This window comes from Sinocyclocheilus grahami, unplaced genomic scaffold (assembly GCF_001515645.1).
Source record: "Sinocyclocheilus grahami isolate Dianchi unplaced genomic scaffold, SAMN03320097.WGS_v1.1 scaffold1394.1, whole genome shotgun sequence".
Taxonomy (NCBI): domain Eukaryota; kingdom Metazoa; phylum Chordata; class Actinopteri; order Cypriniformes; family Cyprinidae; genus Sinocyclocheilus; species Sinocyclocheilus grahami.
In genome coordinates, this window is record NW_015506573.1 from 26,715 (window position 1) to 34,372 (window position 7,658).

A 7,658-nucleotide genomic window follows, 5' to 3' on the forward strand; every position below is an offset into this window, starting at 1 on the left:
CACCACCCTATTACACACCTGCCCAGATACATTTCATTATAATCATCGCATTATTCTTATAATAAAGGAAAATTTATATTATTTTATTGAAATCAGCATAAATAATAATACATCATTTTTTCACATTAGTGTAATGAGGATTGAGGCCACTGTGGCCATAAAATAAAAGTCACAGTGCACAAACCATATTTTCTTGGTGCAGAATATCATTTCGTATTTCTTTCCTTTGGGTGAAATATGACCAGACATGTTTCGTTTTCGTGAGATTCACCCTATTATATCTAATACAATGGCATTTCTTCATTTTAAGTGTGCTTTTATAGTTTCTGGGCCCCTGTAAAGGGTTAAAACCTCTTTGGCCAGACGTCAAGTGCTCTCTGAGTCCCCACAGCGATCAGATGAGAGAGCTGCACGGTTCTCTGAGTCTCGGGTCCATGTTGGAGTTGCTCTGCTCTGCTGGGTCATTTCAGGCCACGTCTGTCCGAGCACAGGAGCAAACGCTGGTATTACAGGGATATCTAATAAAGGACATACACACAGACTGTGCTGCAGCTTCGAGGTGAGTCATTATTTCCTGTGTGTTACGTCTGTGTGAAGTAAAACGGCACTGCTTTGCTGTGAAATGTATCCGTGTGCAAGAGCCAAGTGCAACTCGGTGTCGCTCCGATAGCTGCTGTGTTTCTAAACTACATGAAATGTCACAGCGCTTGATTAATGTTCCACATGCGTTTTCAAGCGGATGTGGAGGCATTTATAAACATCACCTTAGCCTACATTTACCCCGAAGCAAAAAGATCCCTTCTTGACATTCTTATGAATGTCATTAAAGCAACATCCTTCATGTAATGCTCAGTGCTGTGTTGTTGTTGCTTTTGCTGCTGAAGTTATGGTTGCACGCAAACGGTCATGCATACGTGCATGCGTCGTGTACCATGTTTGCAAACTTCAGTCAGACGTTACAATAAACTTTTATGACATCCGACCGTTTTTGCTCTTAAATGTGTTAGAGTTAGCCGGTGTTATTTGATTGAGCCCAACGGTTTGACCCACTTACACATTTTTGAAGAAATGTAATCATTATTATATTAGCCAAAGATTGCAACATTTGCATTCTAATCTGGCTACATGGTGTGGTTGTAGCTACTATACTACAATTGTTGCAATTGTTTGTGCGTGCAGGGGAAGGCCAACTATCATTTATTATATCTGTAGTTATTAACTCTTAATGAAACACTTTGTTTTGCTACTATACTGTGCATGCTATTTCTCTTGAATGCATTATGTGTACTGTTATACATGGAATACCCAGATGACCTACGGCAGTCCTTCTGAATTCCAGTCCTGGGGTACCACTGCTCTGCACATTTTGTATGTCTCTCTTAAAGGGATAGTTAACCCAAAAATGAAAAGGTTGTCATTAATTACTCACCCTCAAGTCGTTCCAAACCCTTAAGACCTTCGCTCATCTTCGGAAAACAAATTAAGCTATTTTTGATGAAATCCGAGAGCTTTCTGACCCTACATTGACAGCAAGGTAACTACCACGTTCAAGGCCCAAAAAGGTACATCAACAAAATAGTCCATGTGACATCAGTGGTTCAACCGTAATTTTATGAAGCTATGATAATACTTTTTGTGTGCAAAAAAACTAAAATAACGACTTTATTTAACAATTCTTCTCCCCCGAGTTACCATCTACAGCCATTATCGGGAGCACCACAACACATGCACGTGGTTTCCTCTGCTCGTAAACAATGCGCAGCGCATGCGTGTTCTACGTCAGCAGCATCACGTGCATGCGTCGTGTTACTTTTGATAATGGCGGTAGATGGAAAGCTCTCGGATTTCACCAAAAATATCTTAATTTGTGTTACGAAGGTGAATGAAGGGTTTGGAACGACATGAGGGTGAGTAATTAATGACAGAATTTTCATTTTTGGGTGAACTAACCCTTTAACTAGCGTGCTAGCGATTTCACCCCAGTGCTTCTCTTTGTCCTTATGGTTTTGGGGGAAATCTGGGATAAATCGGCCTAAAACTCCTGTAGTGTGAGCCTGGCTTCAGACTGGCTACACACTTGAAGATTTTAAGGTCGATTTTAAGCCCGATTTGCACCCCCAAACTATGGCTGGGCGATATAGCTAAAAAAATGTATCAACGATATAATGTTTCATATCGTTCGGTATCGATAATTATTTAAATTTTTTATAACCTTTTTTAAAACAAAAAGCAATATAATTTGTTTTTTTAATTTAACCACTGTATTTATAATTAACACAATTTATTGAGACAAACAATGCAATTACAATGCATTAAATTGTCAATGCAAGGAAGTAACTCTATAAAAACGTGCATTACGTCTAAGTTAACTCATAAAAATCTAAATAAAATTGTGTATATTGCATAAACAATTATGAACAAAACAGCATCATGTATTTATGCATTGCTTCTATATTTCTCTAATATTTTGAATGAATAACGCAGCAACTGCACGTCTCGTGTGTCTATGGGACTCTGGTCGAATCATCTAGTGTGTGCGTTCAGAGGATTGTAATGCTAAAAATCAGTTGAAACTGTCATTATGTCTGTGGTCTCCCACAGTTTTGAAATCGGTTAAGATTTGAAAATCGCCTAGTGTGTCACGGGCCTTATCTGACGCCCTTGTTTCAGTTAATGGATCTCCCTCCTAATGAGCTGATGATCTGAATCTGGTGCGTCAAATAAGGGATACACAAAATGTGCAGAGCAGTGGTACCCCGGGATAATCACTGACCTACTGCATTTTGCGAAATATGCAGTATTCAACAACAGCAGGCTGCATGGAATAAGCATGAGCCGCGTTCTCAATGAAGACAAAGAAGTTTCAGTTAAGGACAAAGACTATAGAATACTTGTATCGTTTTGAATAGGGAAAAATGCAATGCTCAATATGGCCGCTAATAAATAAGTAAGCTTTTTTTAATGCTATTTGAGCAAAAGAAACAACATTTATGAGACCGTTGTTGTCAGATTTTATTGGTGGCAACAGCAGGCTGCATGGAATAAGCATGAGCCGCGTTCTCAATGAAGACGAAGAAGTTTCAGTTAAGGACAAAGACTATAGAATACCCAAGACTCGTCACTTGTATCGTTTTGAATAGGGAAAAATGCAATGCTCAATATGGCCGCTAATAAATATGTAAGCTTTTTTTAATGCTATTTGAGCAAAAGAAACAACATTTATGAGACCGTTGTTGTCAGATTTTATTGGTGATTTCAAATATGAAATTGAATCGTAAGTTTGGTGAACAGTTTTGGAGAATTCGATGTTTCCCCATTCAAAGAGATAGGAGCTGCACTTGCATGCCCAAGAGGCATTTCAAAGATGTCTGCAAAGTGAAATTACTTGTCTAATAGGGACTTTGCTAAGGATAAATGGATTTCCAGCGCATGCATTAACTCTACTACTAGATATATTTATGGAGATGAGAAAAAAAACAAAACCTGTACATCTATTAACAGCTGTTAGTCCATCTTGGCTGAGCTTTCAATCTCTGTTTGAGTGCGCTTGTCACGCGTCTAGATTTTAAATAACTAAGTTGAGCGTGCAAAAAATGTATCGTGAAGAGCATTTCATACCTGCTCGTTAGGTGTGCGCAAGAACCGTTTACAATCCCACATGCGCTACAGAGTCCCACAGAGACGCAAATACCAGGTTTGAGTGTGTGTCTGTGTGTGCACGTGCGTTTGTGTGATCATGTTTGTTCCACATTGCATTTATAAGAGCAGTTAGCCACATCCAGAAAAATGAATGGATCTCTATGGGTTTCTGCTGAACATATGTTAATTGTACTTTTTTTTTTCTAAACCTAAACCTGTATTTTTCTGTAACCAGCAGATGACAGGATTCTGACCCTAACTCCTACAGTAAATCAAATCCAGAAACAAATTAAATATTTAATTTTGATCATTAAAGTGTTTATTTTTATAATATTTCAAATGCATGCTAGTGGTGTAGTTGAGGAATTTTGTGGTAAATGGATTAAAAAGTATTTTGTATTCCCCCAAACACAGCATAATCTGCATCAAAATTAACTTCAATAAATAAAATTATTGTTAAAAGTCACACATTATTTGTTGTTTGTCACATGTAGTAGACCATTTTTGTGCCGTGGGTAATATTTTTGCAGAGGATTTCCACCCAGCTACCACTGCAAGTATATTTTAAACCTGTGGGAAGCACTGGTATCCAAAAAAAACAATTCAAATTTCAGTGTGCCCATTAAACTGGAAGGGATTTTTAACATCTGGTAATTTGGAAATTTGATATCTCTTCCGAAATTAAAACGTTATTACACAAAAATATATAATACAAAAATAACTATTAAGATGATCTAGATACTGTTTGCTGAATTAAACATGCAACATCTTAAGTAGGGTTGGGTATCGTTTTTTTTTTCGATACCGGTGCCAAATAGATACTTTTAAAATGGTTCCTGTGCCTAAATGGTGCCTGAACCGATACTTATTAAAAAATAAATAAATAAATTAAAAAATCCCCCCAAAAATTATGGATTGGCCATTAGAATAGAAATAGAATAGAGAGTGCAAATGTTAGAGGGTCATGTTTTTTTAATTAAAAAACCAAGGAGATAAAATTAGAAGTAGCATTAGACTAGAGAGTGCTAGAGTTAGAGGGTCAAATGAAGATGAAAGAGATGTGTTTTCAGCCGTTTCTTGAAAATATTAAGGACTCAGCTGCTTGGATTGAGCTGGGCAGGTCATTCCACCAGGAGAGAACAGTTAATGTAGAAGTCAATGAAAGTTTTATCATAGGTGTTTTCAATACAAGCATTTCAGTCAAATGCAATTTATGCAATATTTCAAACATTTAACCCAGTTGGGAAAATCAACCTATGGCAACAGTTTAAAAGTAGCCCAATTCTGTGGAAAAAACGTGGACTTGGCAACCCTGCATCCAACAAGAGCTACAGGAGTCAGCTTTGACTGATCACAGGTCGAGAATAAAGAGAGATGACTGACAAGACCATGCTGGGGTATTTGCTGCTCAACAGATCTTGAGCTCATTGACAAAAATCTGATCTTGTAAGATGTGCTCCCTTTACACTGAGTGCATGTGATCACGAAATCGAAAGTGAAAGTAAACCGCGCAAACGCTCATTCAAAAATATTTAAATACACCGCATCCTGAGAGCAGCTCCCTGATGCGCCAAAATTATACAGAATATTAGAATGTTTAAAGGGGTCATATGATGTTGCTAAAAAGAACATTATTTTGTGTATTTGGTGTAATGCAATGTTGGGCATGGACAAGTCTTAACTTTTATAAAGAATATCTCTTTGGATGTGAGACTTTAGTCTTTGCAACTTTACAGATCTTCTTTATGCACCAAGAGCTTGTAACACTCCAAAGAGAAAGAAGTTAGAAGCAAAACTTTCATTGTACAAAAAAAAGCTAAAAGACTAGTGCAATCGCTTTGTTTTTACAATAGCATATTATTATTTTATTATCTGCAGCTAAAGGAGCTGGAATGAATTAGAAGTTAGTGTACAAAAAAAAGCTAAAAGACTAGTGCAATCGCTTTGTTTTTACAATAGCATATTATATATTTATTATTATTTTATTATCTGCAGCTCTCTAATTATTCATCGGAGGTCACAGAAAGTGAAAATGCAGGCACCCTACATTGTTTGTTTATTATTTCATTTTAGAATGAACAGGGATTACTGAATAGAAAATATTCTGAAGGCAAATTTCCGTCATATAATGCAAATAATACACATGTATGCAAAACAGACATATATCTTCTATCTTCCAAAACAGTCATTTTTTTAACATCATAGACCTAATATACACACATTTCATCGCAGAGAAATAAGTTGACTAAAACATTTGAAAATAACAATGTAGGCGTCAGAAACCTGTAATGTTTAAAGCATCAAAAACAATATAGTTGCCTTGATTTACAGGCATATTACCATACATGTATATCTTCCAAAAACATTAACATTAACATTAGACCTATATGGTCGTACTATATACACATTTGATCGCAGAGAAATAAGTTGGCTAGAACATTTGAAAATAACAATGTAGCCTATGTGTCGGAAATCTAACTGTTATGTTTAAAGCATCAAAAACAATATAGTTGCCTCAAATTAGCAGATTACCGCAGAACAGATAGCATTTCACCCTATTTAACTGGTTTATCCTATTAGGTTTTGAAATAAAGTAAGATGTTACAGTGTACAATTCTCATCTACTTGTCGTTGCTGTTTAGGAAAAGCAAAGCATTGACACTTGCTGTACCAAGAGAGGTACGTCAGTTCTCCAGAGCACGTCCAGACAGTCCGAAGTCATGCAACTGTTTCAACAGTTCTGGTTTTATGTTTGTGGCAGTTTTTGATTCGAACGGGAAAGCACTGGTGCATATTACCCGGCTCTGAAACATCAAGTGTTCATCTATAAAGTGGAGAGTGGTGCACGTGTAGCTGACTTTACGAAAATCATCAGTCCACATGTCAGTGGATGCTCCACAAGCAAAGGCCTTAGCAATAGCCTGCTTGACTGTGGGCAAAAGCTTTTGTTTCAAGTTAGCACACCTCTCCAAAGTGGCACGAGGAATAGTCACTCCCGAGGGAAGAAATTCTTTGACGTCACACTGGCCGTGCTTAGCTCCAATCTCCACCAAGCTCTGTGCTAACTGACAAAATGCACTTGTTTCAAACATTCTGTAATGTGCGACACGTTTGCCGCGACCGCACGATATTCGCCTCAATCGCGTCTTCCATGCAAGTTAAAAAATTTCAACTCGAGGGGAAAATTCGCATGACGCGTTCTCGCGCAAGCCAATCAGCGAAGAGTTTCTTGACACGTCCAGTTGAAGCAGACAATAGAAGAGAGCATTATTGCAGCCATCTGTTATTATATAGGTCTGGAGAATAGAAAACAATTAAAATCAGTTGTAGTTAGGGCTGGGTATCGTTCAAAAATGTTCGATATCGATACCGATACCTTGACTTCGATACCGGTTCCTGAACGATACTTTTTTAGATATCAATTTTAACAAGATTACATTATCTAAAAAAAAACTTTGGTTTTATTTTTCAGCTTGTTGATGTTTACACAAACTCAAAGAATCATCTCCTGAGCCACTGCACAAAGGAACAAAATGTAACCAACACAATAAATCCGTGCAAAATATTTTTAATAAAGCTCAAATAGTCTTGTTTACACATCTGTTAGGCTACATTTACACTAGTTAGTGTTCGTTTTAAAACGCATAGCTCGGACAGAATCATGATTTCTATTTATTTTCCACTGATTTACTGATGAGCATTAGCAGCTTCCAGCGCTGTCTGCTTGTGTTCTCTCTTCCATGATCGCTGCTCTGACTCAGAGGTAATAACATATTTCATTTCAGCAACATTACATGGCCAAAACGCACGTTAGATGGCATTGACCTATTTTCGTGACGTAGGAAAAACATTTTTGGGCCCCCTTCCCCATTAATATAATAGACCTAATATTACCACCCAAGCAAACAAAAATATTTCTTAATCAGTGGAAACCGATACAGTGTTTTCTATCGGAATAAGCGCTTGCGTTCAGTCAATAAAAATCGAATAGTTCTTCATTTGTTTGAGAACTGAGAAAG

General features: G+C 37.2%; 1 protein-coding gene across 1 annotated transcript in view; it reads left to right on the forward strand.

The window, feature by feature from the left end:
- Positions 1 to 394: 394 nt before the first annotated feature.
- Positions 395 to 7,658, forward strand: part of thrb (thyroid hormone receptor beta) — a 155,441-nt gene continuing 148,177 nt past the window's right edge. The window contains exon 1 of the mRNA XM_016256079.1: positions 395 to 559. The gene's annotated coding sequence lies outside the window, so the exon portion shown is untranslated. The remainder of the gene's footprint in view (positions 560 to 7,658) is intronic.